We start from the raw sequence: 27,585 nt of genomic DNA on the forward strand, positions 1-27,585 counted from the left end.
TATTATTTGGTAATTTGTAGTGAGAAGGTGAACTCCCAAGATTTCATGTCAGCTGGACCTGTGGAGAAAGTCACTTGTGATATCCAGTTAGACATTTTGAGTCTTTATCTCAAGATTTTACAGGATTTTCTTTAAAATTCCTAAGAAGAGTGATGTAGCCCCTCTGATATTTTGTCCCCATTCATTTTCAATTATTGATTCTATAAAGGAAAGAAAAGAACTCCAACAAATTGTGTAAAAGTGAGATAAAAGTCTTTCCTGTCCCTGTTTGTGTAGTATCATATATGATTATCATTACACTCTTAATTCAGACTTGCTAACATTAAGTTAGAAATCTAACTGCAAACCTTATGGTTTTCACCCAGAGCCATTTATTTGTTAATGAGTAATAAAAAGAGATGAGCGGCAAACTTTATATTCTTAAGATAGCAAAGTTTGTGTATATTCTTTTGTCACATGGGAAGTGATTTTAATAAATACATCCTTACTGCCAGGAAATTATTGGGTAAACAAAGACCTATTTTGTTCTGCTTACAGAGGAACATTTAGGAATCTAGGAAGAGAGATATAACAGAGATCTTCAGGAGCACTTAGAATAGGCCTCTGCTATTGCAGGTACCAAATTTGACAATCTCCTTTATGAATTTATCAGGATCTATTTTAAGTAAGAGTGTACTGTTTTTTTCCTTAATTTAGGAAAAATTAAGGAAAACATGCATACATTTTTCAGTGTTATATTTAGATATTTTTGTCATGTCAGGTGTTTTCCCTGGACATAATTTTCTGCCAAAATATTAGACTACTGCCAGAACCTACTTATTTGTATACAGTTAGGCTTTTTCAGAGTTCCTCATTTAGAAACATGACAGCTGGCTACAGTCCCTTTCTCTAATGTGCTTACAAAGCTGTCTCTTATACTGATGCTTTTCACTTCTTTACTTGTATATGCTTTTCTAAATACATCCTTTACTAGCATGCTGCCTAGAAGCCTACAGTTTTCTTCAGATCATCTGAAAAAATAATTGAAAGTTTTATTCCATTGTTGTCATGACATTATTCATTTTTATAAAGACTGACATCCATAGACTAGATTAAAGATATTTTAAGTACCAAAAGAAGAAAAACAAAGGCAGATCTACTTTCTTCTTAATTTGCTGCTTATATGTTGGAGATTATCTTCAGTGTTTTGTTTTACAAATACATTGACTTTTGTTTTCTCATCAGATTTGTGCAGAAGACAATAGAAGGATTTTATGAAAAAGATTGTATAATTCCTTTAAAGTCTTCCATGCATTTATAAAATATGTTGGGCAAGAGTGAAGTCTAACCATTTAATTTAAGGAAATTAAATTTACTTGCAGTCATTGTTATAAGGCCAAATATTTTTCATGTATCCTTCGTAGATTACGTGGTGCCTTCAAGAGACTAGGAAAAGAGTATTTCCATGTTGGTCTGCATGATCCTGGCATTAACTCAAATCTTCTAAAAGAGCTTCGGAAAGTACAGCAGGTCCAAAGGATTTTCACCATGTTTTTCCTTCCAGTTCTTTGTAGGCAACTATCTAAAATTACTGTGTTAGAATAGACATGGACTCTCCATGTGTAAGTGAATGTATGGTGCCTGATTCTGTTGTGTTCATACAATTGGTTGTTCAAAGAGAACAATATGTGATGGAGACTTTGTTCAGAAATCTATGATTTGCACATTTCATTTTTATTCAAAGGTCTGTATTCTGTTCTATGACTCTTAGCTAATTTTGGATACTATAGATTTTTAAATGCTTGACAAGGAAGTATGTTTTTTTTGGCTAAGAGTGTGAAAACATGTGAAACTATGTTTTCTCCCGTCATGTAAACTAGAAATAGAAAGAAGCAGCATGATTTTTTTTGAGCTATCAGATCATCTAGTCTGACCTCCTGTGTACCCTGCTTTGTCCCGCTTACCCTTATTGTAAGCCCAGTAATCCATATTTTTTGAAGGCAGGATTTATGTTCAGTTGCAAAAAATATTTTGGAGAAGTGGCTATCTTGATAGGAAGACGAGAAAATCTGGAGAATGTATTGCTTCTTTTCTCTGCTAATGTTAGGTACTTCTCAATTCTCAGTAGTATTTTCTGGTTTCATTTGTAGAGATATGCTATATATCTCATCATTTGCTTTTTTTTTCCTGGAAAGACAGAATAGACAGTCTCATACTATTTATACGAGGTATTTTCTTGGCTGATTAGCTAATAAAGCCCCTGGATCATGCTAAACTCACTTTGCAAAGATTGGTATGATATTCTGTCTTCTAACATTCATATGATAAATCAAATGATGAGGAGACAGAGTCTTTAAACTAAGCCTTTTAGAAATTTACATAGAAGTCTAGATATTATAATATGTTTATTATTCCATTAGATGAGGTCTTACAACTTCTTTACAACTGATGGCCTGAACAATACGACATTTTTTGTGTGATATGATAAGGCAATTTTGAGTTTTGCCAAAGAGAGAAATATTTATTTAGTTGTTCAAACTTATGTTATACGTAGTATTTTCCAATTATAGTTGCTGCCTGCACTTTGACAGTGAACCTGGCTGGGTTTCCTACCAGTATTGTCCTTTTCACTGTTGCAGAATTATGATTTTGAGCCAACTACATTGCTTTCTTTATGGACTTTTAATTACAATCATAATTTCTTTGCATTTATCAATGAATAATCCTTTTATAATTTTGATCAGTATTTGAAAATAGCTAAAATGACATGCTGTTTTCATGGGGTTGTGAGCCAGTTTTTTCTTCCCTTTTATTTTGGTTTGTAATCAGTGGTCTCTAAGCAGTCACAATTCAGTAACTGACTAAGCATCTCTTGTAGTAAAGTCCAAAATACTTAGTGTTGGATGCAGTATCAGTGCTCCAAAAAGGTCATATGATACTCCTTTACTTTTATTGTAACTCTCAGTACAATTTTTGTTTTTTCTCAGTGTTGTATTAACAGGTAATTTTAAGTACTCTGCTTTTTTTGTTTGGGTTTTGTTTCAGAAACAACATATAAATATTCCTTTTTTCAGGATGTCCATGTTTTATTAGCTATAAGACTGATCTGCAAGCCCAAAGATTTCTTCATGTCCAGAAGTATTTTAAAGTAATTTCACCTCCTAACTTTCTTTTAGTCTGAGCTATCTTCCTTAACTAGAGTCACGGTCTGTCATTTCTGCCTAGTTTTCAACACTCCAGCCGTGCATATTGAGCCAGTTGGTTTCAGTAATATCAATTATACCAGTTAGCCAATTATAACAATTAGTGTCATCTCGCTAAGTACTTGGAATGTGGGATCATTCCTGCTAGAAATAAAGACATTATAGTAAATTCATATAATCTAAAGGCAGAAGGGATATATTATGTCATCTAGTCTGTCATCAGTGAGGGATTGTAGTCTTTCATACATTTATAAACTGGTGTTGAGCAGAAAATGTTCAGAGTAATGGTACTTCCATCACTCTCTTAATTACTCCACAGACAGATATATTTTCCAACGGCAAAATTCCTTTCTTTTTTGTTTCCTAGTAGATTATTAAGTAAGTGAATTTTAAGGTACTAGCAGTTGTCTTATTCAAGCAGAACTTTCAGCAGTATAGTTGGGTATTTGGGTTTTTTGTGCCCAGATGTATATGCCTTTTCCTAAAATCCAGCTTATATGGGTTCTTCTAAGCAGGAATCTATCTTAGCCACTGTATTTTCCACGAGAATATCAAAATGTACCAATTTCATTGTGTTTCTCACTTTTGACCCTTGAATCCTCTTGCTGTACTGACTTTTTACAGCAGTATGTAGTCATACTCCTGAATACAAAATTCCAACAATACAGCTGTAGTAATCTTAGATATAAAAATGAGGATAAAGTTCACAAAATTATTGTGAACTCAGTGAGCTTAAACTGAAGTAGGCAGTGATTTTGCTTGCTTTTAAAAAAAAAAAAAAAAAAAAAAGTAATACCTGTTACTATGTGTAGTGTACACAGTTTGCCTTTTGGTGGAGACCTAGAATGCTCTGCAAATATTTTTCTGGAAGGTAAAAGCTGCTGACTCATGGAATACAAGAGACTCGGGATTATGGGGTAAGAAGAAAGGCTTGTTAATACTGTGAAACAGAAGACAAACAAAACAATGTCCAAGTCTTAGAACTTCTTATGAAATACATAAACATGTAACACAGAATGGAGATGGGAGCAGGAGTTTGGAGGTATCTCAAGGAAATGAAGTTATAGATAAAGGATGTATTTTAGTGAAAACTGACTATGTGTGCTGGAAATGTCTTTTATTTGCCCCCCAAGCAGATGAAAGAGTGCTTTTTTTCTTTTCATGAAATTAAACCAAAACATAACATCACTACTCCACTGAAACTCCTGTGGGACAGGTGTGGTCAGAAAAAGTCATACTGTCTGAAAGGAGGGAGTCTGAGAAATGCTCTGAGACAGTTAACATTCACTGCTCTGTAACAAGTTTTTGCACACATTTCCAGATCATTTTTTTAAAAAGCTTAGTTAAACATTAACGGAGTTTTGTACTTTGTATTTTTTGTATTTTCTCTTTTGTTTAAAAAAAAAGAAAAAGGAAGAAAAAAGTCGGATTTTTTGGTTTGCGATGTTTTAGGTATTAACCTGAATGTATGTAATTCTTGCCTGTCTGTTTTGAAAGATAGTGTGAAAAAAGCACAACATATTAAGTTGTTCAGACACTGGCATGAAAGGAAGATGGACAACCCAGAAGTTAAAAATTACAAGTAGTTTCATCACAAAGAGAGGCAAAGGCATAGTTATGGTATGACCAAAACTATAATTACTTCAAAATTGCAAGTGGCTTGTTTAGCACACTGAGGTGTATGTCTCTAATGTAATAGTGGTTTACATATATTATTCCCTGGACAGTACAATGATAGTTCAATATTAGGTCTTTAATTCTGTGGTCATACAGTGTGTATTACCTACTTTTTAAAATTAGCATAAATATTTAACATACAAAGGGTAAGGGACTTTTGTATGAAATATGACAGACTTGTCTTCAATATGAAGACTCTTAAAATACTTGCAGTAAGTTTAGTTGGCTAAATTACAGTTTTCTCATAAGCCTGTTAGTGTTAGAGGAAGAAAAAAATGCATAAAATATACAAAGGTACAAATATAGTAAAACTTTGTGTTTTAGATAAAGCTCTTTCAACTATGCCAGATTGTTCTTTTCTGTGGGAGAATAAACGATTTGTCAAACAGTACGTTAAAAGTCACTGAGAACAGCTTCTTTTTTATTTTTCTTTCTTCCTTCCTATCCTTCTTAAGGAAACTAGTAGCTGCCAGAAAATTCTATGGTTTTGGATCTAGAGCAGGGATAGATACACCTTCTTGACAAAGTTATTTCCTTATAATTTTTCTTTTCAGATATTAAAAAATTAAAATTACTTCATATGTGAAGTGAAAGTGAGAAAAAAACCCAAACTTCCTGCAAAATTTGCTATCCTAAGAGCAAACTTAAAAGTTGCATTGAGAAGGTCATTCATATAAACCTGAGCCAGCTGACACAGCACAACATGGTTTTTGGTTTTTTTAATGTCAAAAAGCTTTGGAGTTATGTTGTTGTTTCTTAGGCCATAAAATCAGATTGTTCAGCTCTAAATGATTTTAACAACCCTAGCATATCTATGCAATATTAAAATTGTCAGATCAGCATAAATTTCCATTTTAGCATGATACCAGAGATTCTTTAGAGTTTGAGATAAGATTTTGGGTTTTTGGGGGGTTTTTTTCGGGTTTTTTTTTTGGAATGAGTATGAAAAGTATCAACTTTACATCCAGCAGATGACTTTTCTTTTGATCACAGCACATGCTACTAATCTGTGTAATAGTGGTACAGCTTCACAGCTTTTTATGTGTTCCAAATCACTATTTTTATATTTTCAATATATCTTTTGGGGACTTCAGAATATAGAGCAATATAACAGCAAATGTTTTGTTGTTAAATAAGTAATATTATTTTTAGTTTCTGAGTTTGGGAACAGAGGAGTATACACTATGTGGTAGAAATGCACATTAATCCAAAATATTCAGTTATGTACTGTTTAACAAATTAGTACCTCTTCCGCTTCATTTATTTCTGCCTATCACTTAATATGTAAATAAGTTTGCAAGTATATATGAGATAGTGTATATACTATCTCCTTGTGTTCTTTTGGCTACTTATCTGTCTGACTGCATCTGTTAACTAGCTGTTAACTAGCTGCCCTTGCAACTGATATTTTTGTACGCAATATTATTATGGAATTTCTTACAAGTGTGTCTCCACGCCTAACTCTCTTAGGGGCTCAGAAAGAATATTCTGAAGAAAATCAGTAAATATTTGAAGGTAAGTGAAAGGGAGTGTACCTTTTAGGAAGGCTGCAGCAGCGGTACACCATCTCCACCCTTAATGCACTTGGAGGATGTTTCCACTGCTCCAAATCTCAGTGTTGTAGGTCTGATCAGATCAGGATGTAAACAGCAGAGTAGGAGGGAATAAATAGACCGAGGGGGAAATCTCATCTCATCTCTCGACCCTACCGTTCTGTGATTCTAAGAATTAAATAAAGAATACAATCAATTTTGTTTAGCTAGGGTTTAGGCAAAGTAGTGGATTAGTCATGGTTGAGTACCTTGTGGGGTAGCTTACCAAGGGTGGAGAAGAGAGAGAAAGGTAGAGAGGGAGAAGAAAGCTAAGAATTGAGATGATATGTGTGATAGCATTCACAGTTTAAAACTGGTCTTCAGGCTTTGCTATTTGTGTTGGATACAGTGTCAGTGATGGATGCAGTATCACTGGCTGTGATTGCATGCCAATTATGTCATGGCTGAAACCTTTTCTTTGTTGTTCAAGTGATGTGGTCATGAGCTCAAGAGGCCCTGGGTAATGCAGCATTGTTATATATAATTGTAACTCTGAAATATGGTGGGTTCATTCTTAAAAATCATTAACATCATGATTTGCTATACAGGTTTTTTTCAAAATTACTTTTTTCTTTCTTCAGCTACATTAGTTTTACAGAGTTCCTAAACCTATTCCTTGCTGCATAAACCGGTTTGGTTTCCACTGGCATTGAAAGCAAGATTGCAAGTTATCCCAGTAGTTTCAAGCAGACTAACACCTTGAGCTGTATTCAATTAATGTTCCAACATAAGGGTTTGTTAAGTATGAGCTTTACACTGCACTGAATTTGATCCCTGTAATAGTCCTGCTTCTGTAATGTGTATTTGAACTAAAGTTGGAGGGTTTTTTTGCCATTTACATACTCAAATCTGTAGAATCTTAGAATGGTTGGGTTGGAAGAAACCTTAGAGATCATCTAGTTCTCACCCCCCTGCCATGGGCAGGGGCACCTTCCAATAGGCCAGGTTGCTCAAATAAGTATTTGTATTCATGTATAAAAGCATTTGTGATTAAATACTTGAGAGAAAAAAGTTTACATTTACACATGTAAATTCACAGATAAAAATCCAATCTGTTTGTTGATTGTGCTTATTTTTAACAGTAATACTCTGAATTGCTTTTCTTTCTTTGCTGCCAGTGGATTGCATGGTCATGATATTTAAAATGTTGATTTTGAATCACTCAACAAAGTTTCTATTTTTTTTAAAAGTAGTAATATATTACCCACTACTTTTAATGGCCTTGATGATTATTGACAGTGGGGATGTTTTACAAAGTAATGTAGTTCTCTTCTTCTTATTTTGATAATTATTTCCCTTCTTATTTTCATAAGCAAGAGTAGTGAAAAATAAGGACAGAAGGTGGCTATAGACTGACATCAGTTTACCTTACTATCAGTTGGGATTTTCTGGATATTTTGGTAGAGGATGTGTAACACAGAAGGATTTTGAGGAAGAAGTATTAGTCTCTGCCTGAATTTTATCATGGAATTTCAACACAGACAAAAGAAACAGTGAAAGAGAAACTAAAATAGCATTTAAGGGAGAAGGCAAAGAAGACTGGTATTTATGTACAGAACTCAATACAGCTAATATAGGAACTCTGTGAGAAGGGGGTTAACTCTATCATTTTGCAATAGATACACAATAGATACTTGAAAGGCAGTTGCCTGAAGTCTTTTTACTCTTAAAATCCAAATTTTTGTATTCCTGTCTGATTGGAGTAAAAACCCAGCAGTTGTATAGGATTGATCTCCTATTGTATTGTAGTCAACAGTGAACATGTGCTGTTCAGTTTATGAGTACTGAAAAACTGCCAGGGCAGCATTGTGAGCTAGAGTTTTTTTAATGATACCTGTTGTAGTAGTGCAGGCAATATTCACTCGAAGACGCAGAGAGTCTAAGTAATGCACGTGCAGAGACATACACAGGCAACATAGTACAACCACCAGAGTTGATCAGAAGCCACTCTTCCTTTGCTAGCCACCTCCTTATATGCTGCTTCTGCCCATGAGATCACCCAGGGCCCAACTGATTAACTTGCAGCACCTGTTTCTGAAGTAGCTTGCCAGCTGCATTAACTTATCCCTACCATCTTTATTCCAGCTGGCTGGTCCAAGCTACATTTGTGCCTACAATTCCCCCCTTTTTCTTTTTTGAACCAGCCAACCTTTAGCAACACATTTAAAAATTAAAGGTACATGAAGAAAACATAAATATTTTTTCCTATGGCCATGAGTTTACAACAAAAGGTCAATAACAGCTACATCACTGAACAATACAATACAGAAATCCATACACTCAAAATAAACATAATGTGATATGTGTTGCTAGGAGGGATGCCCACTGGCAGGAAGGGATGAGTTCTTGGTACCTCCACTGATATTTATTTTTCCTGATGTAGTTCTGGACTTTTCTTCAGATCCTTTAGCATGATCTGTGAACATTATCTGCAAGATGGAAATATCTCTTCATCCGTAGAAAATACACCATTTTTGCTTTCAAGTTCCCATTGGTTGTCTTGTTAAGTTCTTCAATTCTTTTAATGCAATACAGATAGCTGGAGGAATTTACAGCAGCGTACGTGGTGCCACAGTTGTGAGGGTTTACAGTTTAATAGAGTGATGTATTGAGGGTGGATCACTTGGTTCTTTCCTCAAGATTGTGTTTTCCATTTCTCTTACAGTCACTAAGTCCTTTCTGTTGATGTGGCTTGATCCATTTTGATGGAATCCACCGGGGACCTTGATTTGTAATGACACAAGCATAGCCTCTTCCCCACGTTAACAGGTCTGCAGGTCCTTGCCACTCTCCAGTAATGGGATTCTTATACCAAACTTTAGGTTTGTCAGTAAAATCCAAATCCTGACTCATTTGGGCAAAGTATGTTAATGCCAGTGGTTCATTCTGGTTTGCCACAATTCTGAGATGATTCATTGTATAAAGGGCTTTGATAAGTCTATCTTCAGGGCTCACCCCCTCTTCCCCCATTTTTTGTTTTTCTAGCAGGCCTTTTAAGGTTTGATGTGTACGTTCAATAATGGCTTGACCGGTGGAATTTCCTGGGATTCCAGTAGTATGTTTAACACCCCATAAGTTTAGAAACTTACATGTTTTACTGGCTATGTATCCCGAGCCATTATCAGTTTCTATCTCTCTTGGAACACCAAGGACTGCAAAGCAACTCCTCCAATGTCTTATGACATCTCGAGAACTGTCACTGATTAAGGCTGTGGCCCAAACCATGGCTGAATAAGTATCAATAGTGACATGTATATGTTTAAATCGTCTAAAGAGAGCATAGACAGTGATACCCGATTGCCGTATACCTAATGGTGCCAGACCGCTGGGATTGATTCCTACTCCTAGGCCGATTTGATTCTGGCATGCAGGGTACGTGGAAACAATACCCTGAGTATCTGATATGGTCAGGTCAAACTGCTTCACCAGCATTTTCACACCTTGGTGAAAAAAGCCGTGCCATCTTCGGGCTTGAGAAAATTTGTCAATTATTGGCCCCATAGGTATCAATAAAGGAGCTGCCACTATCTTGTCAACAATTTCATTGCCAACTGATAGGCCATCTTTTAAGCCCGAATGGCTTCAAATATGTCCAATATAATAAGCAGTTTGACGTTCATTTATCTGATGCCAGAGCCGCAGAAATAAGTTATACAAATTCTGATTAGAGATTTCTTTCAACAACGCTCTCTCTAATCGAGTGACGGCATCGACCACATAGAAGGAATCAGAGATGATGTTTAATTGGACGTCTGGCCATTTCTCGAGAGTTTTAACTACAGCCATCAGCTCCAGCAGTTGAACTGAACTGCCTGGGGAGTGAACAGTTAGATTTTGCCATTTTCCATTCTCCTACCAAACCACTCCTGCTTTGGCTTAGATCTTACTTGCGTCGGTAAAAACAGTCAGGCCTTTAACTGGTACCGCTGATCTCAACGGCCGGTCTTCCATTTGAAATTTAACAGAAAACAGTTTATGGGCCAGATAATGATTATTTATAGTCCCTGGATATGACAATAAGGCCCACTGTAATTCATCAGATTGTTGCAGTGCCCAGTTCAAGAACTCATCTGTGAGAGGAACGAAAATGACGTCTGCCTCAATCCCTGCTATTTCCAGCAGACGTTTTCTGGCCTTAACTATTATTTTTGCATTTGCCTCTAGCCTCATGGTAATTGTTTTTTGCAAATTATATGGCAAAAATATCCACTCCAAGATCCTCAATGGTCTTTCGCTGCTGAATCCCATTGCATCAAGACTGCCATTACATGCTGGTTTTGACTTATCACAGCAATGTTAATTGACAAGTCAGGATCATATCGGTGACTGTAGTAATTGACTATCTTGTTTCCTATTTTTTCTATTGCTTGCATTTGCTCCTGGGACAGTTTTCCCGCACTATCAGCCTCTACTAAGCCTTTTAACAAAGGCATTAGTGGCGCAACATCCTCATTCGTGATACCACATATGGTTCGTACCCATTGGATATCACCTATTAGCTTTTGAACATCTGTTAAATTAGCAATTTCTGTTTTAATTGCCACCTTCTGAGGATAAATGCACGCATCGGTGATAATATTACCTAAATATTTCCACGAGGCGTGCATTTGTACCTTCTCTGGCGCGATCACCAACCCGGAGATGCTTAACTGCTGGTTCACTTCTTGTAGAACGCGATGCTGATCCAGGTCTTTTCCTGCAATCAAGATATCATCCATATAATGGTAAAATAAGACACGAGGGTATTTTTTGCACAGAGGTGCCAGCGCCCAGGCAACATAAGTTTGACAAATAGTTGGCGAGTTCTTCATTCCCTGAGGTAAAACAGTCCATTGATATCGTTTTGCTGGCTCTTGTTTGTTAACAGATGGTACTGTAAAAGCAAACTTCTCACTGTCATCCTCATGAAGAGGAATTGTGAAAAAACAGTCCTTTAGGTCAATCACCAACAGGGGATATTCTTTTGGAAGCATTGCAGGAGAGGGTAATCCTGGCTGTAAAGCACCCATGTCCTGCATCACTGCATTAATAGCTCTTAGATCATGTAACAGCCTCCACTTCCCTGATTTTTTAGGGATAGTAAAAATTGATGTATTCCATGGACTGGTGGATGGCTTAATATGACGTTTCTCTAATTGTTCATTTACTAATTCATGAATGTGGGTGAGCTTTTCTTTGTTTAGCAGCCATTGATCAATCCAAACTGGTTTATCTGTGAGCCAGGTTATCTTCAGGATTGGTCACTCATCAATGGCCGCCGTTAAAAATTTTCATTTGACAAACAAAAGCCCATTTGGCTTAAGGCGTCTCTACCTAAAAGCCAGACTGAAGTATTCATTACGTAGGGCGTAATTTGCACACATCTATTCTCTTCGCATTGTATGCATACTGAAATCAGGTCTGTGCTAATTTTTGTCATCTGTATTCCTCCTACTCCAACAACAGGGGTGTCTAAATTTTCTAAAGGCCAGCTTTTTGGCCAATAGGATAATGGAACAATAGTAACATCTGCTCCCGTATCCAGTAATGTGTTGTACCCAACCGTGTGTTCACCATTTGGATGTTGGAATACAACCGTCTGAGTGGGCTTTCCCTGCGAAAGTGGCATTGCCAGTCTTACCTCAGGTACTCCAGTGGATCCAAAACCACCGTCTCGACGCTTACAACTTCCTGCGAAAGGAACTAATTGAGCTATTTTAGTTCTTTTAGGTATATGAACTGGTGGCTGCCAAACTTTTACCATTATTCCAATGTTTCCTTCATAATCCACATCAGTTACACCGGGGAGCACAAAAATACCCTGTCGAGAGGCCGATGACCGTCCTAAAAGCAAAGCACTTAAACCATAGCCAAGGGGTCCCTTAGCGTTAGATGAGATAACTGTTACCTCCGTGTTGTGGATGGTTACATCTACTGCTGTTTCCACATCCACTCCTGCGCTTCCTGCAGTGGCTGATCTGAGGCCATCCAGGCAGCTCTTGGTGTTGAAGGGCATTTTTGTGTCATCGCGCTCACCCTTTTTGCGCTCGTTAACCCATTTCCCTTAGGCATTGTATGTCTGGCCACTCGAGAGCGGCACTCAGTGGCTCCATGGCCAAACTTGCCACATCTGTAACAATTGCCATGAAATCTGCCGTTGGACCCAGATGGCCTGGTGGAGCTGTTTGTCCATACCAATGGTCTGGACCAACATTGATTTTTCACATGTCTTATTTTTCCACAGTTAAAGCATTTTGGCCTCCGATTTCCTTTGTGAGGTTGAACTAAAGGTTTCAATGCTGTTGCCATAGCTTCAGCTAAATGGGCTGACGGTCCTACCCTAGAGCAGGCTTCTATCATGTCGACCAAAGTTGCTGTCCACAGGAGAGCCTGCAGGATCTTTTTGCAGTCATGGTTAGCATTAGCAACTGCTAAGTGTAACCCTATTTCTGCCTTTACTTCAGTTGACATGTTTGGTATACGATCCAGAGCTGCTCTTAGACAGTCTAAAAAGGTCATGAAAGGCTCATTAGGTTTCTGTATAATAGCTGTATATGAGGGAACTGGCACCCCCATGTCAGGAACAATCTTAAATGCTTGACGAGCCAATGTCTGCGTTTGCTGCAAAATAGCTTCATGCAGTCGGGCTTGTACCTAAGGGTCAGCAAACGGTCCTTCACCCAACATCTATCTGCTGTGACAACTCAACCGCGGATCTCCCTGCTGTAAGTCCATATTTTCTACTATTGCCAGATCAACTCTTTTTTCCCATTCAGACTCCCATAGTAATACCTGAGTGGGCTTCAGGAAAGTTTCTGCTAGCTTCCGGCAGTCAAATGGAGTCATTAATCCACTGGCGAAAATATGACCCAATAATGTTTGAACGTATGGGTTGTACAAGCCATATTGCATTACAGCTTTCTGGCCTTCCCTTACCAACTTCCAATCCAAAGGTGCCCATTGTCATTTTTTTTTGTGCTTCTATTACTGGAAAGGCTTGTGGAATAAATTCTCCTTCCATTACCGCATCACGTATGAGGCCTCTCCATTTCTTAGCCGGATCATAGTCATCTGGCCAGGGGTCTCTGAGCACCTGTGGGGATGCAACTTTAATCTCTGGGTTGGTTAATTCATTAATTTGTTCCAACAGTTTATTAGCTGTTGCTTTTGGCTTTTCCATCAGTTCCTCCAAATGGGCCAAAGTCTGTTTCATGTCTTCTCCGTGTCGTATTAATTCTTCCTTTAATAATTGTCTTTGTTGATCTTCAACTTCACTAGATGTTGGGGGTGATGATGGAAGAGGAATACACTCAGGGATTGAGGAGCTCAGGGGCAATGGCTTATCCACAGTGTCATTTGTAAAATGTACCTTTCGTTCTCTGCCAGGTACTCCTTCAGGCATAGCAGAAGGATGGGATGGGGCAGGATGGTGAAGGGTGGGTGGGAGGGGAGGAGAAGCAATGCGCGTATTCGGTTCCTGGAACAGTGCTCTAGGGGGTTCTGGGGGAGGTGGGCGCACATCCATGCTCTCCTCTTCTAGAGGTGGGGCCGATGGTACTATAAAGTCACCACCTCCAAAGAACCTTTTAGCATCTACTGGGAACACAGATGGTACAGCAGTTTCTGCTTTCATGGCAGCAGCTGCAGCACGCTCAGCTTCTAGCTGGTATATAAGGGATGATACCAATTTACACAAGCCGATAGCATTATTCAACATGTCTCCTAGGTTTTCCCAGGGTCCCTTTTCATATACTTATTGGGGGGAGACAAAGAGACCTACTTCCTGTCCCCATCTTAAAAGTCTTAGCAAATCCTCTCTTTCATAATTGAATCCTTTCTCAGCAAGGATATGCTGGAGGATGTCAATAGAATTTTCCTCTTTGCTTATCATTTTTCCGATCATATCGGTTTACTCAGATCACTTGCCTTTTCAAGCAGAAATCCAAGTGCTTTTCTGCCGAGGGTTCTTAATCCAACCAATTCGGCAACTCACGTCGGGGGTCACCAAATGTTGTAGTACTGCAGGCAGTAATACACATGCAGAGATGTACACAGGCAACATGACTTGACTCAAAGCCACCCTTCCTTTGCTGACTACCTCCTTATATGCTGCTTCTGCCCACGAGATCACCCAGGGCCCAATTGATTAACTTGCAGTACCTGTTTCTGAAGTAGCTTGCCAGCTGCATTAACTTATCCCTACCAACTTTATTTAAGCTGGCTGGTCCAAGCTACATTTGTGCCTACAGATACTCAGGGCAGTCTCTGTGATACTGGTTAGCACATTCTTGGGAAGAGAACCGGTAAGCGTTAACATTATTTTCTCATTTTGTATGCTGTCTTTTTTAAGGCAAAGACTTCAAACATCACTTAGTTTACACTTCATTTTTCAATTTTTCTACTTCTTTCAAATCTTATATAATGTTTCTTCATTAAGAAACTTCAAGGCATGGGCACTGTCCAAAAGCAGTAAATTCTTTAAAATTATTTTAAAAATACAATTCTAAGAAATTTTGTATTTTAAGGAGACAACTCTGAAATTTGTAACACTTTCAAAAATACATTCAGATTTGAATATAACCGTTTGTCTTTACTTTCCTAAATACTCTAGAATGTATTTCTGGAGAGCTGTGAAACTAGGCCCTATTTTTGCAGCATATGATAAATAAATTACTGAATCTGCAGGTAACATCTTACTACATACTATCAGATGTGTCAGATGCAGTTCATACTTATGTTTCTTTCCAAATGCATTAATTCTCAAATTTGTTTGGGTTTTTGGTAGATCTGATACTTTATTTTAGTGGCATTTATATGACATCTGTTCCTGGTTTAGACCTTGCTTGCTTCCTTTGCTTGCTGGAGAAGTTTATCACTTAAATTTTTAAGGTGGTGTTCTTTATTAGCATTCTCCTTTATCTAGAAAACAATGAATATCATAAACTGCAGGAAAATGCAGAAGTTATCAGAAGACTACTTCTTTTTCTAGCTATGCTTTATAAAATAACTTTCTGTAAGATAATTTATTAATTTTGCCTTTGCTACTTAAACATTTTGCTACTTTCTTCAGAATGCTAAAGAAATTACTTTCATTCATCATAGGGTTCTGGCATATCTGCTTAGTGTCGGGGTGGGCAGGAAGGGTAAATGTGAAGTCTAGCAAAAGAAAAGTCATGGTTCTGCTTCAGTAGGACTCACTACTGACCCTGCTGTTTTTACTTTTCCACATATCTTAATGTTGTTAAGTTGTGGAAAAAATTGTTCTTAATGAATTGACCCCGCTTTTTAAACTTTAAAGTAGTTTTAACAAAGGCATTGATAAAATTATAAGCAATGTGGCTTTTCAGTATTTCACATACCAATTATAAATGTTAAATGAATGCATTCCCCTTTTTACTTATATTTTGTACCACATCTCAAATTAGACAATAATTTGTAAATTTATTGCACTATTCTTTGTACTAAGTGCATAATCTTGCACGAAAAATAAGGCAAATATACAGAACACAGTATTTAGAAATAGTTTGTGTAAGAACGAATCATGAAAAGGAAAAAGTAGATAGTAGAACACTCTGAAAAGAAAAAAGAAAAACCAGATAGAAAGGCAGAAGAAACTGTTGCAAGACTAACTAGAAAACTAATGAGTGATTATTTTATTTCGGGGTTTTTAGGCTCCATATTTATGTCAAAGTTATGTCATGTTCTTCTTATCTGGTAACATAGTGAGACGGAAGATTTGGACAGATTCCTGCAGTTGCACTAATATGGAAGACAGACTGTTGAAGACAAGACAATATTTCCTCTCATGAGGAAAACAGGATAGTTTCACAAAGCTGATGTTTAGTACCTACAGAAGGAATGCACAGAAGTAGCTTGCCTAATAAAGGGTTCATTATCAGGAAAAAAAGCCCCTTTTTGAGGAAAGAAAGTCTACAAAATAACTTTAAAAACAAACACCAAAATACCTACCAAAAAAAACCCCAAATCCCCAGATTAAACTAATAACAAGTAAAGGCACAGTATCTTCCAACGGTGCAGTTATTTTTCTTTATTTCCTATACACACTTTTTTCATGGATTGTACTTTAAAAACAATGTGAACATGCAATTAATAGTTCCATATTTTTATGGCTTTGGGAATACTTTGATTGTGTTGTGTTTAGCAAAATCCAGTAAACTGTTGTTGGATTGTAAAGGCTTGTATTAGACACAGTTTTTTTAAAAAAAATTAGGTTTTAACTTGAAGATTTCATATTAGTGCTTTGCATTATGGCAACCACTTTATTGATTTCTTGAAAACAGTGCCATTTGTTATGCAAATCTATTGTTGAGCAAGATTCTGAAATAAGGAAATTCTCTGTAATGAGTTACAAGAAAGTTACTGTATGCATTGCTTGATTGGTTGTTAAAATACTGTTTAACAGAGTTTTGTTTTACTAATTGTGAAATATCCTACAATATAAATGTAAGTAATGTAAATCATTGTTTATCTTTCTTTTCCATGTTTTGTCTTGCAAGATTTTATTTTAAACAAAATGTGCTATGATTCAAGCCATTTGGTTGTTTTGGAGAACAGATATGCAAGCAAGATAATTCTCTTATACAAGGCACTTAAAAAATATATATTTTATTTTATGAGTGAAACAATTACAGGTTTGTAGTCTGTTAATGCATTAGCTCAGAACATGATAAACACTGTTTTCCTCAACTAAGTTATATGAGAAATGAACACCAGCCCTGTCTTGGAAGTCAGAATGTTAATGGCATAAATAATAAACTCATTTAGGAACGTATTTTGGAAGGCATTTATATAGAATATTAATCAGCTACTTGCAAAAGCAGGTTGTAGTGTCTCTTTCCTTGGAGATCTTCATGACCTGCCTGGACGCATTCCCATGCAGCCTGATCTAGGTGGACCTGCTTCTGTTGGGGGGATGGATCACTAGGTGACCTCTGAAGGTCCCTTCCAACCCCTACCACTCTGATTCTGTGGTAGGTTATAGATGTGTAATACTGTTTTTGTTACTAGCTCTTTTTTTCCAATAGTCATAACCACCTAAAGTTGTAGATCACGAAACTTCTCTTTTTTTATTCACTAGAAGTATTACTTGCTTTATAACATCATTAAAATTGCGGTCTAGCTTTTTTTTTTTACCAACTGCATTGTTTATTTTTTTCTTTTTTGAAAAGTACAGTACTTACGAGGGATAAGGAAACCTCAAAATGAAACAGTTACTATTCCAAATGCATTTAAAAATTTGAATGGACAGTCTGTCTAAAAATCTGTCTGGAAAGTACCTATGCATCTTTTACTATCTCTTGGAATCTGTTCAGTTTAGAAATAGAACTTAATGTAGTCTTAACCAAGCACATTCTATATTGCTCGGCTCACCAAAAATGATAAGAGTTTAATTGATGTGGTGTAACTACAAGGTTAACTGCCTTGAGTAGCTGTAATTGACAGTTTAATTTGAGGATAATGTTCTTTATTTTATATTTGTGGTTTCTTGAGTGTATATACAGATATAACTGGTCAGTGAACAGAAGGTCACTTATAAAGCTTTGGTATCTACTCATTCTGAGTGTGTGAAATAGCAATGTTGTAGGAGTTTTGAAAGAACGAGAACAGCAAATATGAGAATGCTGAAAGGAAGAAGGAATCAGTATATTAGGACTGGGTACTAGAATTATTCTCTAAATTATGAAACAAGAAAATGAGTGTTTCAGATATTTAATCTTAAGAGTACCAAAAAGTAGTATGTGTCTCGTTGAAATGAAGAAGCAGATAAACTTAAGTAACCTAGTAGGTCTTTATTCCTCTAGTTACAAAAATCATTTGGTACCAATTTTGATGTATTACTTTTTAGCTGTTCCAAAAATCATTTTAATATTTGTCATGTCATTCTTCAAAGTGAAATTTCATCTAGGATTGTTATGACCAGAATATTTTTTCCACCAAAAAAAAAAAAATTAAGACAACTCTAACTATAGCCACAATGCTGGCTTTAATTAGATTTGTTTGCATTGTCTGTGGGTTTCATGTTACTACTTCTTCCCATTGACTATCTGTAGTTTTAACTATATTTTAAACTATATTTCCCAGATGTTTTTCTTTGCAGTTTTCAAGACAGTTTATTTCTTCCCATATTTTAATTATCAGAAGTCTTTTAATGTATTTCTGTGTTCTTACTGGAGATAACAATTATTTATTGTCTGCAGATTTTATAAATATGCTGCTTAATGCTTCATAATTTAGCCAGTTCAGTTCTCTTAATACCTAGTGAAAAAATGCAGAGTGATTAGCAATACCAGCAAATTCAAAACACAGATAATTGCTGAAAGGTAAGTTTTGTAGTTCTAAAAGCATGACAGAGTGTGCCAAAACCCAAAGAGCAAAATCAAATATTTCTGAAGTAACCTGGCCATATTTAACAAGCTTATCTCATGTTTGTTGCATCAGTATAATTCCAGCTCAGTCATAGTGTGAAATGAAACACTTTTTATGTGAGTAGTATTTAGTCTGAGCATAAATGTAATTCAGTTTGTGGAAGTGCAGTGCATCTGTATTAGCAGACACAAAACAATTTTAACAACAACAGCAAAAAATCTGCAAGCAGATGGTGTCCAACAAAGACCACTATTGTTTCAGTGTGAGATGCTTCAAATGTTCTGGGCATTTAGCCCAGACAGAGCCATTTTTCCAATAGTATGTGACCAGGCAATAACAAAAAGAATGAAAATAGAGGTCTCAGTCCATATGAAAATATTTTTATAACTTAATATATCTAACAAGTCAGTGGCAATTACTAAACCAAGTTAAATTAACAAAACTGATAAGATCATTCTTCTTACAATTTCTGGTCTTTTCAAAAAGTTATTTGGCATTTTACCATCTTGGAAAAATGAGTTTTGAAAGTTAAGCTACCTGCTGGTACTGTTTAAATGCCCACAGATAACATAAGCTGCCTGGTGCCTGAAAGTGAGTGTTAGGGCAATCAGCAGGAACAATTAAAACCTGTTCAAACAGAAAATCGACAAATACCAAGATTTTGGAGCCTCCCCATGGATTTTCCAAAAATTTTTCTGTTTTCAGCAGAATCTAAGCTTTTATTTTAAAGGTGAACTGCAAAGCTGAAAAGAAAATTGATTTAATAAAATATATGCTGAATCCCATGCTCTCCTTTTGCTCCTAACTGGAGCTGTCACATATGTTTTAAGTTTTTCTTTTTATTTAAAAAAAAAGCAACAACAAACTCCCTCTTTGCATACCATCTAATACTTAACTTGTTAACTTCAAGATTAAACTTCATTCTTCCCAATAGTCTATTAACTCTGAAGTATTTGTTTTCGTCAAGTTAAATTACTGCCATGTCTCAACTTTGTCTTATCAAATTTGTCTACATTTAAATCTCTAGAATGTGAACTCTTGAACCGGCAGCTGAAATTGCATGAGTCTCTCTACTGCATTATGTGAAGGAGATAAAAATATAGGCATCAATTTGCAAAAGGAAAAAACAAAAAGGTGCAGAGACCTAATCTTACATTTCAGGGAAGTCAAAAAGTTTTGTAACTGATTAAAAGAGGATTAAGACCTGCTCCTCAGTACATAATATATATGATGTGTGTGTATATATTCTTCCACTTATATCTGACATCTTATCTAAGAAGAATGAAATTAAATGTTTTTGGGAAAATACGGGGATATTACTGATTTAAAATATACTTAGGATAAAATTTTGATGCAGGTAGCTTGAAGGAGAAATGATTACTGATTTTAGTCTAAAGCTATCAAAGTATTTTTACTTTTAAAGAGTAAAAAAACAGGTGAGCTCTCACAACTGTTGTGGGAATGTTTTTTTGTTGGTTTCTTTTTTTGTAGCCATGAGAGAGTTTTATGTAAAACATTTCAACTAGCATTCCTTATTTGAGAATATTTAGTGGTTTTCATTAGTACTTCAGTGGAAACAGGAGTAAGATTTTACTGACTAATCAACAAATGAAAATCACATCCCCAAATGCTGATAGTGGTAAAACTAATACTTCTGTTAGTTACAATGTAGATACTATTTTTTTATTTTATTATGCATGAACTTTATGATAGGAGGGGGAAATCTCATTAAAATTGGGAAGATACACTCTAATAAAAATAGTATTGCAAGGTTTTTTGTTTTGTATTGTTTCATAAGACTATGATCTCTTTATATTTTTCTTTACAGTGTTCTTATTTTTATTGATCTTGACTGGCAATAGATGTTGTTTACCAGTAAGTTTAGCAAGAAAACGAAAACTTTAAAAAAGAGAGCACATTCTTTGATTTTCAAGTGGAGAAATCATCATTGTTTCAACTGACTGATTCCACTGAGTTTTATTTATTTATTGGTAGACTTTAGTATTCTGGGCTAATTAAATAAATTAAATAAATTCAGGGCATCTTAGAGATAGTGTATAATTTGCTGCTGCAAGATGTTTGGACAAATAGCCTCATATCAACTCTGAGAATGCCTCACAAAACAACCTTCACCCTTGATATATCTTTTCTTAACAATGTCTTTAGTTAAAATTTTACTGTGTTCCACAGGTAGAGATGGACTAGTCCAGCTACTAACTTTTTGTTTCTTAAACCAAATGACTACTGTCTTCAGCAGATCACAGAAATGTTTCAGTAGTGTTAGAGATGGACTGGTTTTCTTGTGTGTTTACTGGAACTAGTCTGTACTAAGAATGATTTGCGTTACTTTATAGTGTTAGACATGTTAAAATGTTTATAGTGTATGAGGAGTATTACCTAGAGTGTTGATAGTATAAGAGGTATATCCTGTACTATATTATTTAAGGAATAGTATAGCAATTGACTAATTCTGAAGGTTTTTCTAATCAAGTATTATACTTACAAATATTAAAAATATTACTTGCTGTAATAAAATGTCTATATTTGAGAAATAAGTGCCTTCAGCCCTGATCAAATTAATGTCAGTTGTGGCATTGTTGCAAGAGCCAAGGTGATGAGGGGACTGGAACATCTTTCATACGAGGAAAGGCTACAGGAGCTGGGACTGTTTAGTCCAGAGAAGAGGAGACTGAGGGGAGATCTTATGAACATTTATAATATCTAAAAGGTGGGTGTCAGGAGGTTGGGACATCCCCTTTTTTCTATAGCAGCTAGCAACAGGACAAGGAGTAATGGGATGAAGCTGGAAAGCAACAAGTTCCACTTAACTGTAAGAAAAACTTATTGATAGTGAGGGTGATGGAGCAGTGGCACAGGCTGCCCAGAGGGGTTGTGGAGTCACCTTTCTTGGAGGTCTTCAAGACCTGCCTTGACATGTTCCTATGCAACCTGATCTAGGTGAACCTGCTTCTGCAGGGCAGTTGGACTAGATGATCTCTAAAGGTCCCTTCCAGCCCCTACCATTCTATGATTCTATGAAGAACTGCTCTTGTGATACTAAATGTAAAAAAATACTATCTATCTGGACTTAAATATAAAATTTCAGCAAGTCTTTTATAATAACTTAGACTAGTAAGGACAAAAAATATACTTGACTGAAACCTTAAAAAATACAAAAATTGCAAGATACTCATGGATTGAAGTAGTTATATGCAAGATAAAATCTGTGTCAATGTACACCTGCCTACAAATGCTCTTGTATGCTTGCACCTAATTGTTTGGAAGTATTTCAGCCTTGACATTTTAAGTTTATATTATTCCTGATTAATGGTCTTCAATATTTTTTTAGCTTTTTTTAAATTTTCTTTGAGATACCATTATAATAAACTACTTTGAATAACACAGTGAACTTATTTATACGTAAAGCAAGAAAGTGCAAGATTGGAGACTGTACTTAGAAATAGATCATTTTTTTATGACAATCTGTTATCTGTGTTATGGCTACTAGAAGAAAAAAAGTAACATTGAGTATTGTAAAACAGATTTCATACAAATAATATTAATTTTTAGTCAATTACCTAATTTGCTTTTTTAATCAGAATTAATATTTTCAATTACATCTGGGGATAAGATGATCATCTGAAGTGGACTTATATCATGTGGTTGAGGTCTACTGCAAAAGGAAAGCATATTTGAAATTTGATGTGAATTTTTGAGGCTTGCTTTAGCTCAATTTTAAAATACTTTTTATTCAGTCTAAAGATATCTCATAGTTTTTTCCAGCTCACATACAGTCCATGCTTAATTGGTGTACAGACGTGGGATAATAATGTAAGAGGCATTTTGGAGCCATTTTTTTTCACATGAGAAGGAAATAGATACAGAGAAGAGAGATAGAGCTAGTTCAAAAGAATATTAAATCCATCAGGATTAAGGAGCAGATCAGCTCAAATATTCTGTAAAGTAACCTAGAGGTCAGATTGGGCTTCTGTAATTCTAAGTTAATGGACCTTAGCTTTTCTTATTCACAAACTTGACAGATTTTTAATAGCTGCTGAATAATTTTTAAGAAGTCTTACCATTAAGCTAATATTTTGGTGATTTTTGTGACCTGAATTTGAAATAAGCAATCAGGTGCACAGAACATACTAGGCCCACAGAAACACATACTTGATCTTACTGTGGGAAGCTGGGAGAGTTATTCTGATTGGGCATACATCAGTGAATTACACTACAGTATTCAGGCATTTGCTGGATAACTACATCAACTGTGGCATAATGGTCATACATTAAGTGTTCAATATGGAAGAAGTTCACACAGGTCCTAAATACTGAGTCAGGCTTTGATCATATTTCAAAATCCAGTTAATGATTATGTAACTCCTTCCTTTTTCAACCATTCATGCATTACATAAAAATTAGAAACTTCTTTTTTCTTTTTGATTTAGCTTTATGAATCTCACAGTTATTGCTTTCAAAGTTAGGACATGCTTTCTCAGTTACATAAAAAGAGGTTGGTGTTTCTTAAAGCTGTGAAGAAGCTTAGTATCTCTCCATTCAAAACCAGAAAATGACAAATCACTTTCTCTGAGAAATAATTTTATAGACGAGAGATTTCACCCAAAAATCAAGCAAAAACCTCAAATATATTTGTGCACCTTTAGACATGAACCTCTCCCGAAGGGAAAACATCACTCTACTCCTATGTGCTGCTAAGTCAAAGTCATAAATGTCAGATTTTTAGAAGTCGTGATTGATTTAAGAATAAACTATGCTGGATTCAATCAAAGATCCTTTTAGCCAAATGTCCTGTCTCTGACGGTGGCTAGAAGCAGGCTAGTGCTAAGATACTACTGGGGAGCTTTTCCTTTTTCCAACAATCTTATGTTTAAGGCTTATTTAGTCAAAAATTTCATCTGGCCTGCTGTTTTTAATGCTGTTTGCTGTTTTTTCCTTCTGTGAATAGATCCAGCTGCTTTGAACCCATTCATGCTTATGGTTTGTATGATGTTTTGTGGCAATATATTCATCAATGTCCTGCAGTTTCACTTTATAGGCACAAGTCCTTGTCATATGAAAAATAGTTAACAGCACCTGTAGCTTATATTCTACTGAATGACGTTTTTGTGCTTTATTTATATGAATATTATTTTCAGGCTCAATCAAATCTCTATATTCTAATCTGCCTTCATAATAAATGTCCATATCTAGCATCTCTAATTGCATCTTATCTCATATATCTCGATTCTGATTCATAAGCATACTTTGGTGGTAGTGAGACATGAGGAACCTATTCTTTCAATCGGAGGGACTTGATGGCCTATTCTCATTGAAAGCCCAATTAAAAGTGTTCTGCTCCTTCTGTCAGCCTAGATAGAGGGGATCCTAAAAATAAGGCAAGGGATTCTTTAAAGGTCCTCTTAAGCACCCTTTATAGTGATACAGAAGCAGTTGTAAACTGAGCGATGGTGCTTGACTGGTGAATGAGCTATATTGTTTTTCTAGGCACAGAAAATTCCCAAAACATTGTGGCTAATTTCAAATGCATTATACAGTGCATCTCTCCAGATGAGTTCACTGAAATGCTGTTTTTACTGTGTATGCCTGTGTTTTCTGTCTTAAACGGGAAAAGGGAAATTAGGAGCAGGATGCTGCTACGAGAGGATCTCATCCAGACCACTTTCTGACTTCAAGAGCTCTTCATACCTGGACAACAAATATTATGTAAGCCAGATAATTTTTTCTGACAGTGGAAATCAGGGCTTTTGACTTTCACAGAGTGCCCTGCGTCCTTCCCCTGTCCCTTTGTGTACATGCAGTCCCTTCATGGGACAAAAGAGTACTTGGGAAAGGCAGTGCTCCAGCTAGATTTTTTTCTTACTGCCAGAAAAATTCTTTCCAGTCTGCTTTCTCACCTCTGGATTAGAGGAGCTCCTAGAAGACAGGGCAGCCAGGAAGGATCCTCAGGCTGGATGAATCACTCTGTTGGATCCTTTGAGGCTCAAATAGTACTATTGGAAAGAGGAGGATTTTGTTAGCTTTGAGCAAAGCTCAGTGATTGCTTCTAGATTTGAAACATTCTGCAAATCAGTCTTTAAACTGACGTTAAGTTGATGACATTTTTATGTATAGAAAAGCAATTTTATGTAATGTTGAGGTTTTAGAAGAATTAAGTTATTTTGTTTCTCTTCAGAGATCTGCTTATTTTGAGTTAGTAAAAAACTTACTAGTGGAAGAATACAATAGGTAGATTGAGTAGAATGTTTAGCTGACCTTTTAAACAATTTGGCAGTGATCCTGCAAACACCTTCAGCATGTGCTTAACTTTAAGCTTTTTTTTATATTATTAGAACTATTGTGTACTCAAGCAGAGTTCTCAGTTGTAGTTTGCAGTAGTAGAGTATTTGAATATGATTTGTTTGAATATGTTATATTTGTAAAATATACATTATAGAGAGACTGTAGAGCAGACTCACTTGGCAGTAACATTGCCATTTTGTAATAAGGAAGAATGCTAAAATCTAGAAATATCTAGGCCAGTTAACTATTAAATCCTTTTGGCAAGATTGTATTTTTGGATTCTGACTTCTCAGTATAATTATAAATCAAGTAAAGTTGACTATTTGTTTTATTTAAAGGTGCTCCTATTACAGAATTTACTATTTTGTATAGACAGGTGGCAACAGCAGGTCAGAAAAGGATTCTGTGTGTCTGTGGTGAATACATTTTACAGTGTCTGATAGGTTTTTATGGAAGCCATTTGGTGATCTCATGAACAACAAGTCTATTGTTTCATTACTATCAGATTCAGTGTGTTTGTGATTAAATCAACAGCATGGAGAACATGAAGGGAGTGCTATTCACTTTGCAATCATTTCCATCTGTTATAAATTTTTATCAGATGTTGGGAAACAGCAGGAGAAACTCAGAGCAAGTGTTTTATTCAATTTCCAAGAAATAGGCATATGTAATTGACATATATTGTGCTCTTAGTTTAATCTGTCCATTTAGGTATTTAAAAATTAATATATTATACCAGTATTACTATAGTATATAAAAATATATAAATATGAAGATTTATATAAAAATATCATTCTTTGCATTGTTTTCTTTTAAAGACACTGATGCTGATATAAGTATTTTGGTATTTAGTAATCACGAGCACTGATGATACTTATCAAGGAAAGGGGAATCAGAGATAGACTTGGAGAGGAAAATCACTGTTAATCACATGCTACCGTCCTAAGTGTCTTTGCTTTCATTGATGACATAGGAATCTGCAAGTGGATTGTGTGGTGGTCTTTTGATGCCTCTTTCTCTGGTCTTGTCTCATCTTTATATCCAAATTAGATCAGATTCAAAGAACGTTATCTCCCTAGCATCTCCTTTTGAGAAAGCTGACACAAATTCATCGTCTGTCTTATCAGCAGTGGTTTTGCTTTACTTTATTACGCCCTTTAATCCCATGTGACCTAGTGACCTCTTCTGTCTATCTTCTTGTTTTAGTTAATCATTTTAGTATTAATATTTTCATCTATTTCTTCTTTAAAACTCATGGACTTTTTTTATACATCTTCTAACATATGACCTTCTACAATCTGTTCTGACAGCCCCAGAGTTACATTTAAATACACAAAATAATTTGGTCTGAGTGACCTCTTAAACTTTGCTGTTTACTGACACTATTTTCTATCTTTTCTGGTCCCTTTTTTTTCTGAGCTTTGCATTGTATCTAATACTTTCTTGTTGTTTTAGAGGAAGCATTCATGTCACTTTTAAAATGTTTAGTACTTTTATTCAAGACATTAGAACTTTTCTGACTTACCTGGTGAAACCACTCTTCTAAATTTTTGGAATGACTTACAGATTCCGTTTTCTTTCTGTAAGGTGATAAAACAATACAATTCAATGGTCTGTGTTTGAAAGTAAGCATAATTAAAGACAATAATTACTGGCTAATAGCAAACCAATTCAATATATTTTTCTAACAAAAAATTATACTGGATTTATCTGTCTTTAGGTGTTTCTTGGGCAAAATTAACTTTTTTTTTTTAGGGTAAATGTACATGATAAGACCTACTCTGAACAGTTAAAATGAAGGAGGGGAAAATACAGAACATGAACTGTAAAACAAGTACAAAGTTGGTTAAAGGAGAAGATAAATTATGTTGAAAGAGGAGCTATTGTTTTGAGTCAAATTTATTAGGATATTTATTTGTTCAGATGTTGATTAATACTTTAAATGTGGGAAAATAAGGTTGTTAAAAGCTTGTAGGTGGTACTAAGTTGGAAGGTAATGTTAATGAGATAGTCATAATTTAGAATATTGGATGATCTCCAAAGCTTGAATGGTAGACATAGGGTGAAAGCTTAACTTAATAGACTCGTGCAGTAAGGAACTAAAACTAAAATAATTCATTGAACAAGCCATCATTTGGAAGTCGCAGAGGAGAAAAAACCTAATTGCAACAGCTGTGAATGACAAATCTGGTGTGCTATTAAAATAAAGAAAAAGACAAATTAATCTCTAGCAAACATTAACCTGGGCATTTACAGTCCAGGTAGATATACCATTGATCTGATGAGAGATCCTGGAGATCTCCTCTGTTTTTTCTGTTTAGTTAACAATATTCCCTACCTTACAGGAGCCTAAGTTAGATTCTTCACTCATTGGAAAAATATAGGTTATCCAATCTGTTCTAGAACCTGCTGTGAACATAGTAGTACAGATGGTGCATAAAATCAACCTTAAGCTAAAACTATGATAT

The 27,585-nt window shown here is 35.7% G+C and overlaps 1 protein-coding gene across 1 annotated transcript in view; it reads left to right on the top strand.

Moving 5' to 3' along the window:
* The window catches only part of CWC27 (CWC27 spliceosome associated cyclophilin), a 123,396-nt gene that overhangs the window by 53,951 nt on the left and 41,860 nt on the right, over window positions 1-27,585 (top strand). The window lies entirely within an intron of this gene.

Source organism: Colius striatus, chromosome Z (genome assembly GCF_028858725.1).
Source record: "Colius striatus isolate bColStr4 chromosome Z, bColStr4.1.hap1, whole genome shotgun sequence".
Lineage (NCBI taxonomy): Eukaryota > Metazoa > Chordata > Aves > Coliiformes > Coliidae > Colius > Colius striatus.